Source organism: Durio zibethinus, chromosome 8 (assembly GCF_047325235.1).
Source record: "Durio zibethinus cultivar Kanyao isolate XHJ-2024 chromosome 8, ASM4732523v1, whole genome shotgun sequence".
Lineage (NCBI taxonomy): Eukaryota > Viridiplantae > Streptophyta > Magnoliopsida > Malvales > Malvaceae > Durio > Durio zibethinus.
The window spans coordinates 3,564,263-3,576,982 of NC_143169.1; the positions used below are offsets into that span (position 1 = coordinate 3,564,263).

The window sequence follows — 12,720 nt, forward strand, 5'->3', positions numbered from 1 at the left end:
TAAAATGAATTTAAAATTCAATTAAAAAATTTTGATATTAAAATAATCTCATAGGTCTAAGCTTATCAAATCTTATCCAATATATTTACATTAGTATTTTTGTTATATTATCTTTATAAGTTTTTATATATTAATATTTTTATTTAAATATTATATAAGCTTTTTTCAGTCTCTAAAATTTTTTTTAAAAGATAAAATATCAAATATTTATTCTTTTATTTTTAAAATGTTTTTTTTAATTGACATGCTAAAAAAGTTAAACCAAATAAGAAATCAAACTAAACCGAATTATTTCAATTTGGTTGGTTTGGTTTTCATTGTAATTTGGATTGATTTGGTGTCAAAAATTTTGATTTGTTATGACATTTATCCTAAAACGAAACAAAACCAAGCTGCATCATACTCGCTCATGCTAGTTGCTATCCTTCGTATAAGTTAGGACAAATCAAGCCGAATTTTGAAAAGAAGCTAAAAAAGAGTAGAAAAGAAAAAAATGTTAAAAGAAATAAAGGATCATCTATAGCTTGCCAGCTTCTTAGCAAAGGCTAGCGTGACTCCAGAGGAAACGTTTATCTTATCTGTAAGATTATCAATCACAAGGAAAGTATACACAATATATAAATTGGTATTTGAATTATATATATGTTGAAAGGCACGTTTTTGTATTGTTTAAGGTCTTAAGTTGATTTATTTCTAACAATGACATGGAGGGGTTTCTTTCTGATCAAGGTAAGTTCATATGTTTGCATGCATTTTTTAATTTCATTTTCACTTGTTAGTTGTCCATATGTAATTGATTGATCTTATCTAACATTCCAACCTGAACAATTTCAAGAGAGGTCAGCTAATTAAGAACAATTAATCTAACTAATAGAGTCTCTGGATATCAAAAGGAGATAATAAAAAGAGATTCCTCATAAGTGCAAAAAATCAATCCAAACTAGTATATTAGAAGGATATAGAAATCTTGATTTCGCTTGATTTCGAATCAAAAAATCAAAACCTTCTCTCATTTCTCTCATGGCTATGTACCAAAAAAAATCCAAAACAGGGGTCTTAAGACCCCAAAACTAAAAATACTAATGACCTCCCCCAAAAGATAAACTTCCTAGATAACCAAAACAAAACAACTAGCAATACAAATGGAAACATAAGCAAAAAGTTTTCATATTCACTAAAGGTCCGTTTGGATGAGCGATGAGATTGATTTCGATAAAATTGAACATAACGATAAAAGTGAAATTGGTACACATAGTGATAAAATTAAAATTAATGACAAAATAATTCCCTCAATTTGACTTTTGGAGTTCTCTCTAAACGTAATACTTCCTCCACTTTTGGGCTTTAGAGTCCTTCAATTGACTATTTTCCTTGATCATGTGTCTTATGCATCCACTATCAAGGTATCATTGATTATTCTTACTTGAATTTACCTTGTAGCAATGCTCTTACACCTACTAATGCACAATCAACATTTGGTTTTAAGTATCTAAATTTTCTTGAGTCCTTTATGTTAGTACTCACAATTTGAGAATCCACCTCATTTTAGTAATCTCTCTATAAATGTGCTAATTTCTTTTGAAATTCACACACTCCTAATAAGTTTACCTTTATGAATGACTTTTTTTTAAAGAACAATTTATGAGAATATAAACATACACTTAATGCTTCACTTGAATTACTTGCTTTAATAAGGAAATTCTTTAAAGATGTCTCAAGTAGGTTGTTTGTTGCTAAAAGTATGCACTTGAGTGGGTGAGTGGGTAAGTGGCTAGTATCTAAGGACTAGTGATTTAGTGGTTGGCATCATATGATACTCTTTGCTGGTGCCTTATACATTCTTAAGATTTTCTTAAAGTAACAAAAAAAAAAAAATTTTCAAAGTTTAACTTCATTCTATAATTTAGAACTAAATATTTCCATTTCATTGTAGTCTCATAATTTTAGTTATAAAATTACTTTAAATGAGATTGGCTGCTTTATGGTTTCTCTATTAAGGATAGCATCATGCAAGATTACTTAGATGTGAATGGTGTGTGATAAAACATTTTACTCTTTTGTTCTTTTTGTTGCAACAAGTCTTACCCAACTTTTGAAAGAAACAGGTTACTCGAGGGACTCTTACCTAATGTTGGATGACTTTGTTGAGGTGCTTTCCATTCTATTTTATATTTATTATAATTATACAATTTCTATCAATTTATGTTTTTTTTTTTTACATAAAAGTTTAATTTATAAGGCTGGTAAAAAAAATAAGTGACAGGGAGAGATCAATATATTTAAAGTTGGAGGCTAGGACCTACGGTTAATGATATAACTTTTCTTTTTTTCTTTTTCATTCCACTAGTCCCACCAAAGATAAGAATTTATTTAAAAAAAAAAAAAGAAAAAAAGGCGAAAATGTTCTTGGACTATAAGATAGTATGACTAAATACTCTAAAAAAATGGGTACTTTTATAGCACCATTTAAGAGAAGCATTCTTATGAGATATTGTAATAGGACTACTTGACACCTTTAAGAATTTTAAGCGGCCTTAAGACCATTGTTTAAAATCTTGTGTAAAGCCTCTTTCAATCCCTAGCTAAATATATTCAAATGGCTTCTTTTTCATCCCCGGTTGGCTATACTAAAGTGGCTACTCTTTTTCTCTATCTCTGTCTCTCTCATTTAAATTCACAAGTAATACAATGGTATTCTCATATTTGTAAGAGAATGAAACTTAAGATGGTCCGTTTAGTAAGGTGTTAACCACTTTAACTTGGGATTTTCACAAATTCAGATGACTAGCTTAAGAACTTAAGAGCAATTAAAACTTATCAGTTTCTTCTTGTTGTATTATCAAGAGCACACAACCTCACATGATACAACCTCAATAAGCTTAAGTGGGTTTTGGCATAAATGGCAAAGATAACCAGTAAATGTTTCTTTGAGTCTTGAAAAGGTTAAACCACTTCTTGGTATGTAGTTATAATAAGCATCCTTAAATTACAAAAGAGAAAACAATACTTGTAAACTATTTCCTAATCCATTTCTTTTTTTTTTTTTTTTGGCACTTCTTTGGATGCTTAAAATAGAATTAGGAGGAAATTTCATTTTTTTTTCTTATAAATGATGTGCTAACTTGGGGGATGGAATCCAGCAAAAATTGATTAGCTAATATCATCCAAAATATTTTGTTTTTAGTTGTCTTACTTTGTATCACATGCATGGATGAATATACCAGCCCTAGGCAAGCATTCCTTGGCTCCTTAAAATTTAAATCATGATGTTTTTATCTTGATTGATTCTGTGACTGTAATAAATTTGAAGTAGAGACCAATGGTGTTGACTCAGCCTGTTTTTTACCATATATCTTTAGGTTCTATACATGATTTCCCTCTCCGGTACAATTGAACACGAAAACTTGAGGAGAGGATTTGAATCATGGACCTTGTACACTAGATAAAAGACCTCAAATCAACAACTATTATGCCATGTCTGAGTGGTTTTATACCTTATTTTAAAGTTCCATATTTTGTTGGGCACACAAGGAAGCACCAATTCTCAGCATTATGGGAACAAGAATATTATGATTTTTTCTCTTGTTTGCAAAGATTTTGCTGGTGTCTATGAGGTTGAGTAACTGAAACCTTAAAGCTAGTGTGTAAAAAGAAGTTAACCAATTTGACACTTGAGATGTAAGGGAGGTTAATTGTAGCATGCATTTTCGCCTTTTTTTGAACCTGCAACCTGCAACAAATTCATATGGTATGGTAATTTGCATCTATGGGATCAATTACGTAAACTACTAGGGATGGTAGTGTATTGGGAACCTAACAATTTGACTCTTCCGGTAAGAGCAGATGACCTCTCAAATATTTACATCTTCAGCAATGAAGTAAACATGCTAATATTCTGATGCGATTTAAGAAACATTTAGAAATTGCATAAAGGGTCTATAGGATCCGTATGTTATTATGTTGCTAAAGCTTCTTTTAATGGCTAGCTTCAAATAACTATTGGGAAGCAAGGTCATACCTGTTTGTGTTACCATCATAATTTTGATGATATTATGGCTTAGTAATGTTCTTTCCTTGGAGACAATCCATATATTTATCATCATTGCTTTGTGTTTGGCATAGGTTTTTAGGAGCTCTGGCCTAAAAATGAAGGTTGAAGTTCCTGTTGATTAAGCTAATTTGTGCAATCTTTCCCCTGAATAATCAGAGATGGGCTAACTGTATGCATCATTCGAGAGAAACACATTTTAGAAGCATACATCATACATCTTAGGAATTTAAAAAGCAATCGCGGTTACATTTTCGGTGGCGTAATATTTATCACAATTATGAAAATAATAGATGAAATAACGGTAATCATGTTTATTGCGTTTGTGAAATTTTTTAAAATTTTCATAATTTATCATAGAATAGGTTAATATAATACTATTTATTTATGATATTTAAAATAATTTATGATATTTAAAATAATTTATGATATGTTAATCTTATATTTACAGATTAAAATAAATTTTTTCATATATTTTAATTATATCTCAAAATTAATATGTTATAAAATTCATAAATATATTAAAAAAAAGATAAATAATGATTTTAGCATCTAGTTATACCTGTAATTTTTTATTATACCATTATTTACAAATGCTATATACGACTATTTCTATGAATGATGATTTACACTTCCATTGCGATTAATAATAGTGACGAAAACCGGCATTATTGTTAAATACTGGCCGCTATATCATGTTGCAAACGCTATTTAAATCAATGATATACCTATACTATTCCCCTTTCATGTTTCCTAACCTTAGTGACAATAAATAATTAGCAACTTATGTAACCTTAGTGACAGTAAATAATTAGCAACATATGTAAGGCCAATGTATCAGCAATTCTCGGTCAGAGTCACACAATCCACTTATACGAGTTATTTTGTAAACTACCATCATTTTAAAGGGCTTTGAATACTCAAGTAATTTCCAATCTTGAGAAACTCTATTCCAGAAGTAACAATAACTTTAAGATTTTCCCCCAATTTTCACCTTCTCTCTATCACTTGGACAAAAGCTCAGAGGTAATTATATCCTTGTTGCCTAACTACATATAAATTTTGATTCTCATATCATTATTTACTATTAATCATATTGGAAAACAAGCACATAGAGATAAAGATACACTAAAACAAAAAAAATAAAAAAATAAAAAAAGCAAACTGCGGCAAAGTTTCCCCAAAACAAAAAGTCTCCATGAATGAGATGAAATAAGCACAACTACACAAACAAGAAAGGGCATGATTCGATTTTCTCTGAAATTGAACTTTGCATTAATTCACGTCAAAGAAGAAATACAATTGGCATTAAGGCGCTACAAACCATATTCTTTATGTTTGATACAAACCAAAAAGAGTTCAAGGTACTTACAAGTACAAATCAAATTTCTCCTCTGTAACCACCAGACCCAAAATAATCCCTTCTAGAATTTGCAATGGCCATGCTTTTTTGATGCTCTAACTTGGGGCAATCCTGGATTCGATGCCCCAACCCATCACAATAAGCACAACCCTTTACACAACTTGCATTGGTGATTGCATCCACATTTTCCATTGGATCATTGAGCTGAGCTAAGACAGGTGGAATCATCTGTTTGGCTTCTTGTAATAAGTGCTTAAAATGAAGAAGGGTTGTCTCACTCTGATTCTTGTTTATAAATGTGGTTGCAATTCCTGTTTTACCACATCTTCCTGTTCGTCCTATCATATGGAGGACATAGTTTTCAATTTCTGCAGCCATATCATAATTGATCACGTGTTGAATATCAGGAAAATCCAAAACCTTTGATGCAACATCAGTTGCAACTAAGACATCATTCTTGCCAGCTTTAAAGGATAAAATGGCATACTCTCTCTCTTCTTAGTCCTTGCCTCCATGAATAGCCACAGCTTCAACTCCTTTCAAGAGGAGATATTTATGAATGTCATCCACATCAGCCTTATTCTCACAAACTATTAAAACAGGAGGAGGGGTTTTTGTAGGAATTCAAGGAGGTAAACAATCTTCACCTCTTGCTTCACATACTCAACCTCCTGAATCACATCAAGATTTGCAGCTCCTGCTCTTCCAACATCAACAATAACTGGCTTTACTAAAGCACTTCTGGCAAAGTTCTGAATTTTGTTAGGCATGAACAAAAGGGTTTGCTTTTGAGCTTTAAAGTGGTCAAACACTTCTATGATGTCATCTTCAAAGCCTAAATCCACTAGTCTATCTGCTTCATCCAATGCCAAGTACCTACAGAAGAAAAACCAATTGCTTGAGTATCATTATCTATCTCGAGGGAAAAAAGTTTAAAAGGCATACATATAATCTATGTTTTGGGGTTAAAAAAGCCAGCTTCAACAGATTCAACACAGTTGCTAACTTTGAAATTAAGTGCTAATATTAAAAAAAATGCAGAAGCACCTAAGATTACATAAAAGCAAAAGTACAAACAATCAATAAATGCAAACCAAAATTAATAACAAAGAAAACCAAAAGGAAGTACAAAGCCTTTTCCCAATAAATGTAACGCTAAGAAATTAACAAACGAACCAAAGTTAAGCTCACTGTGACAGATTTGACACCATACAATATCTTTGAAAAGAAACGCAAGAAAAATTGCAACATAAAGCAGAATTAAAGTACACTACATGTTTTCACCATACATAAAGAAACGAATAGCACTACATATTTGCAAAAGTACAGAGAGATATTTAAACATGTGAGAACAAATAAAATGGCAAAACCAAAGTAATAGTAGTTTGGTCCCCACACCAAGCGTCTATAGCATTTAGAATTTCTGATCCTGTCAAATGCATATTGAATCGAATATATATTGAATTCATGATCATGAGACTAAAACTAGCAGGTTAGCTAATTGACAATGGTGTTACCAAAAGCGTTGAAAAAAAAAAAATCATACCTGCAATTGTCTAAATTCATCTTCTTCTTGGCAAGCATATCTTTCAGTCTCCCAGCAGTGGCAACAACAATGTGAACCCCCTTCTTCAAAACATCCAACTGAGACCTCGTATCAACGCCACCAATATAAAACAAGGGTCTAAGTTCTAGATACCCGATACCCAGATTCCGTCATAGGTACTAAAAACTGCTCCACGACTTCATATGTCTGCCTAGCAAGCTCTTTCGGAGGACAGACAATCAACCCAAAAGGATCTTCTCCTGGAAGTATTGGCATCATCTTCTCCTCCTGCAATGCAATCATAATAAACGGAAGCACAAACACGTGTTTTTCCTGACCCCGTTAATGCAATACCAATCATATCTCTTCCAGACAAAATAACAGGTAGGCCTTGAACTTGAATAGGAATTGGCTGCACAATTCCCTTTGCCTTCAACTTCTTCAATATTGGATCCACAAACTTCATATCCTTAAAATTCTTAATAGGAGGAGGAATATCATCCCCATCAATAACAATATGTCATTGCTTTCGAATCAGATCCCTATCCTTTTTGGATATCTTTCGAATATGCAGAGGCGGTTTCCATCCAGTCAACAAGAGTTATGTATAAGCAATCCCTTTTCGCCAGTTCTCGGACTGACATAAGCGTTTTCCTATTGGATAAATGTTCAATCATCTTTTTTTCTTGTTGTACAACTTGTTCCATTTGACTGATCTCGGGTTGGTCCTTCCTAAGCTGAGTTGCTTTTACGAGTAAACTAGGTTTTACTTCAACAAGATTGGATTTTTCAGTTTCATCTTCAAGTGCAGAAGACTTGCCCTTCCTTTGTAGGATTTTTTGAGCTTCCATGGCTCGGCGCTTCGCGACCGGAATATATTCAACGTAATCATCATCTTCCTCCATTTTTATTTTTCTGTATTACCCAAAAAAAAAACCCTAAACAATGATGTTCTGATTACGGCGAAAAGGTTTAATAAAAAAATCCATTGCGTAAGTAATAAAGCATAAAAACCTAAAATTTTCCGTGCATTCAATAACGAAGCTATGCTAGAGAAGGAAAAGGAAGAAAGAAAGAAAGTCGAAATTAAAGTTGGGAATAAATACCTTTGTGTCTAGAACACCAGGCGGCAGCGGAAGGCGGTGGCGAGGTGACAGATGGCAGGTGGTTATTGCAGTGTCTGAAGGGGAGAGACGGGGAGAAAAAGGAATTGAAGGAGTTCTGTGATTGAAGGATGATATAGACATGAGGTGTGAAGCTACGTCGCGTTTTCTTTGCATACATGAAGATGGAGTCGAAAACCAACTTTACCATCTCTAGCTCGGAAGACCCAACTCCAAACTGTAGGGAGCTGTCCAATGGGCTGGTTCGGTCCAGCTTGGATGTGGTTTGAACTTTGAACTTATTATTTGTCAAGCCCGATCTTCCTGAGAGAGCGGGCCTCACGTCTTCTTCCGAAACGTCCTAAAGAGTAAAGCCTACTTAGGTAGCAAAACCTAACCTCATGTATTGGTGTATATATATTTTTAAATTACAAGTATAGTCAAACAAATAAATGTATCAATAAACTAGAATATAATTAAACAAGTTATATCTTAAGTTGAAACAAATCCATACATAATTGAATTTGAACATGAGATCTCATGGTTTTAAAGTTTCTTCCTTATCACTAAACCAAACTCTTATTGTATTTATGTATATTTATTTTGAATTAAACACATATAAACACATAAAAATTATAATATCATAATTTTTGTTGGCACATTAAATATGAATTTTTTTTTTAATTTTTTCCACTCATATATGATTTTTGTTAGAAGTAATAGCACGTATGATCTCTAAGTTTGGGGTTAGATTTTATATTAGTCCCTAAACTTTGAAAATTTTTAATTGAGTCTTTAATTACTTAAACGTATGTCAATGTGATATTTTCATTTGTTAGATCATCTAAATTGATTGTAAATTCTACATAGAATGACACATAATCTTTTAAAACTTTTATTATGTGAATTTTTTTGTTGTTTAAATAGATTACGTGAAATTTTTATAGTTTTTAAATAAATTATAAAACAAAAAAGGGAAAAGACTAAAAAAAAAAAACTTTGACAAGACAAAAAAAAAACTTTGACAAGACAAAAAAAAAAAACCTTTAAAACAAAGTAAGTTTTACTATAAAAGAGAGAAGAGTCTTATTATTATTATTATTATTATTATTATTATTATTATTATTATTATTATTATTGTTGTTGTTGTTGTTGTTGTTGTTGTTGTTGTTGTTGTTGTTGTTGTTGTTGTTGTCGTCTTATTTGTTCCAAATCGAAGGCCTTTGATTTTAAAAGAGGGAAAGTTTAAACAAGAAAAAGAAGAGAAGGGTTAATAGTATTGCAGGGGAATAAAATAAAAGCATATTTGGTCATGGATGGTGGTTATATTTATGAAAAAAAAAAAAAAGGCATCTCACTGTTTTCAAAACTTCTCTTTTCTTCACCAACGATGGCTTCACCATTTTATTAGTCTTCCTAGTCGATTTGTAGTATCTTGACCCTCATGATAAGGGTGAAATTGTTCTTATGGATGCACATGGAATATGCCTACTCACCGTGTGAAAAAAAGGTATTTTCTTTTTTTTTTTTTTTATTTGAATGATTTAGCTTTAAATTCTATTTAGTGAAATGCAAAAAGAAATAGATTTTCTTTAATAAGTTATTTTATGATATAATTTGGATAAATGGGTATAGATTTGATTTCCATATAGTTTAAGAAGTTTTGATAACTCATTCGTGGAGGGTTCTGAATTCTAAGGCAACTCACTAATATACTTTTTCTTATTTTTTTGGTATTCATTTTTTGCAATAACAAATGTGCTAAATTACCAATTTCAGTTAAACCCAAAAAATTGCAAAGATTTTTTTTTAGCTGGTTTATTTTTTTAGTAGACATTGCAAAAGTGTCTGTTGCTTTTTTATTTGCTTAGTGGACATTAAAAATTTTCACATAATAAAAGTTTGGAAGAATATGTGTCATGCCATGTAGGAATTGTCATCAATTTAGATGATTTAGCAGATAGAGAGATCACATTGACACACATTTGGACAATTAAGGATTTAATTAGAACTTTTCAAAATTAGAAACCAATATAAAATCTAGCCTAAAGTTTAAGAACCATGTGTGCTATTAACTCTTTTTATTAAACTTTCAAACCATATTATTTTTATTTTTTTATCATATTATTTTCCTATTGTATTTGAACTTGTCAAATCTAATTTTAAGAAAGATTAAATATAAATATGGCCCATATACCATACGTTTTTTGTCATTTGGTTTCCAAACAAATAAAACTTTTAGTTTGGTATTGAAACTTTCATTCCATCATTTACTTTGGTACTTAAGATCAACGTTGTTAGTTAATTTGTTGACATACATGAACATCCAATAAGATGCTAACACGTGTCAAGTAGTTCAACCAATACCAAATCATCAATTTTCATATTAACATTAAAAGAAAATTTTTTTTTAAATTCAAAAAAATTTTCTAAATTTTTTTTCAAAGAATTAGAAATATTTTTAAAAAATATTAAAAAAAAAACAGAAATATTTAAAAATTTTATTAACATTTAAAAAATAAAAAAACTCAAAATTTTAATAAAAATCTAAAATTAAAAAATTTTCTGAAAATTTCATAAAATGAAAATTTTAATAAAAATAAAATTTTCTTAAAATAAAAAAAGATTCATTGACTTTAAAAAATTGAAAATAAGAAAAGTTAAATTTTTTGAAAACAATTTAAAAATTTTAAAAAAATTGTAAAAAGCTTTTTAAACATTACGAAAATTTTTCTTTTTTTGAATTTAAAATTTTAATTTTTTATATATTTATTAAATTTTCATAGTTTTGTTATTTTTTGGATTTTTATTAAAATTTTAAGGTTTTTTTTTTGTATTTTTAATCAGTAAATCAAGTCAACAATCTAATTATTTATAGTATTTAATTCTATAATTATTATATTATTTATAGTAACAATTTCTTTAGCTCTCAAATATCAAACTCTCTTTTCTTTTCTTGAATACTTTAGTCTTTTTTTGAAGCTGGCTTATCCCTTGGCGCTTTTACCTTGATTTTTTTTTTCTAAGGGAAAGATTTAAGTGAAATTTTTTAAATAAAGTTTGTGAAATTTTTTTATTCGAAATGATTTAATAAAAATTAAAATTAAAAATTAAAATCGATAAATTAAAAAATTTTATTACAAAAATTATGTATGCAAAATTTGAAATTAGATAAATATTTTAAATAAAAAATTTGAAAAAAATTTTATTGTTGAATAAATACTCAATAACTTTGAATTATAAACTATAGTTTTAATAATTTTTATACATAGTATTAATCCTCTAATTGAATTTTATCAATTTATTAATTTTGATTTTAGTTTTTATTGAAATATTTTTAATAAAAAATTTAAGAAATTTCACTTAAATTTTTTTTATAAAATTTTTCTTGTTTTTTATAGTTGAAAATCAAAGGCCATTGCCATGAAGTAGGAAAGTCCCCCCTCCCCCCCCACAAAAAAAAAATGATTATCTATAGGTAGAAGAGTTTGGTTCCACGAGGAATGATAAAAGAGTGAAATTATGCAAAAAAAAAAAAAAAACCATTTTTTAAGATTGGAGGAATGGATGACATCTGTTTTTTTTTTTCTTTTTTTTCCAAAAACGCTAAAAAAAATCACTAGCTTAGACAAAAAGAGAAAGACTTTTGGTGAAGAGAAAATATTACATAAGACAATTATATCAAGTCAATATGTATATATATATATATATATATATATATATCTATATATATATTTCATTTAAATTTTGTCATATAATAATATTATTAAAAAATTAATTAATTATTATAAAATAATTAATTAATTTATTAAAATAAATATTTATTATTTAATTATCACATATAATATGTAATAAATAATTGACATTTTTTAATAATGTAATTAAATGATATATTTCAATAAAAAAAATACGTTAACATGGCATAATTGTTTTATACAACCTTTTCTTAAGAAAAAGAGCCTTTTCAATAGGAAAGTGAAAAGATAAGCATGATACGGGAGGGGGATGGCTAAAGTTCTCATCTAGTAGGGCTTAATTTAACTATATTAAATTATAAAAAAAATAATAAACACCAATTTTATGAGTAAGACATCAGATAAATGTTAGGTTGGAAGCATAAAATATTATCTTCATGTTATAAGAAACTACAAATGCATAAGAAACCAATTAAGAAAATTTGTTACCAACAACAACAAAATCTTGAAACGATTTAACTTCTAATGAAATTTTATCTTTTTTTTTTTTTTTTTTGTTAAAGTGAATTGAGAAATTTTGCAAATAAACATAGAAGATAAAATAAGAGTAAAATACATATTAAAGCTCCAACTAAAGACATAATCAAGTTGAGTTAAGCCGAGTAAGTAAACTACAATACTTGGGCTTGAGTTTGAGCTCGAGCTCGACTCAAATATTGAAGTTTGAAACTTGATTCAAATTTGACCGAGTTTTATTTATCAAGCTTAAACTCGATTCAAGATAAAATTCGAACTCATTCGATATTAACTTATTACCTAATAAAAATTTAGAAATTTAATTAATATGCTTGATCGTAAAACACAATTAGTTGATTTGAAATTTAAACTAAAACTTAAATTGAGATGTTTTTTTTTTTAAATAATGATATTTTCAAAATAATATCGTAACAATATAAAAAACTCAA

At 29.1% G+C, this 12,720-nt stretch overlaps 1 pseudogene across 1 annotated transcript; it reads right to left on the bottom strand.

Moving 5' to 3' along the window:
* Positions 1-5,299: 5,299 nt before the first annotated feature.
* Positions 5,300-8,200, bottom strand: LOC111293531 (DEAD-box ATP-dependent RNA helicase 35-like; annotated as a pseudogene). The gene is made up of 3 exons (XR_016343985.1): positions 8,064-8,200; positions 6,958-7,872; positions 5,300-6,287 (listed from the first exon to the last, which is right to left on the bottom strand). The product of XR_016343985.1 is annotated as a DEAD-box ATP-dependent RNA helicase 35-like (transcript).
* Between the last annotated feature and the right edge of the window lie 4,520 nt (positions 8,201-12,720).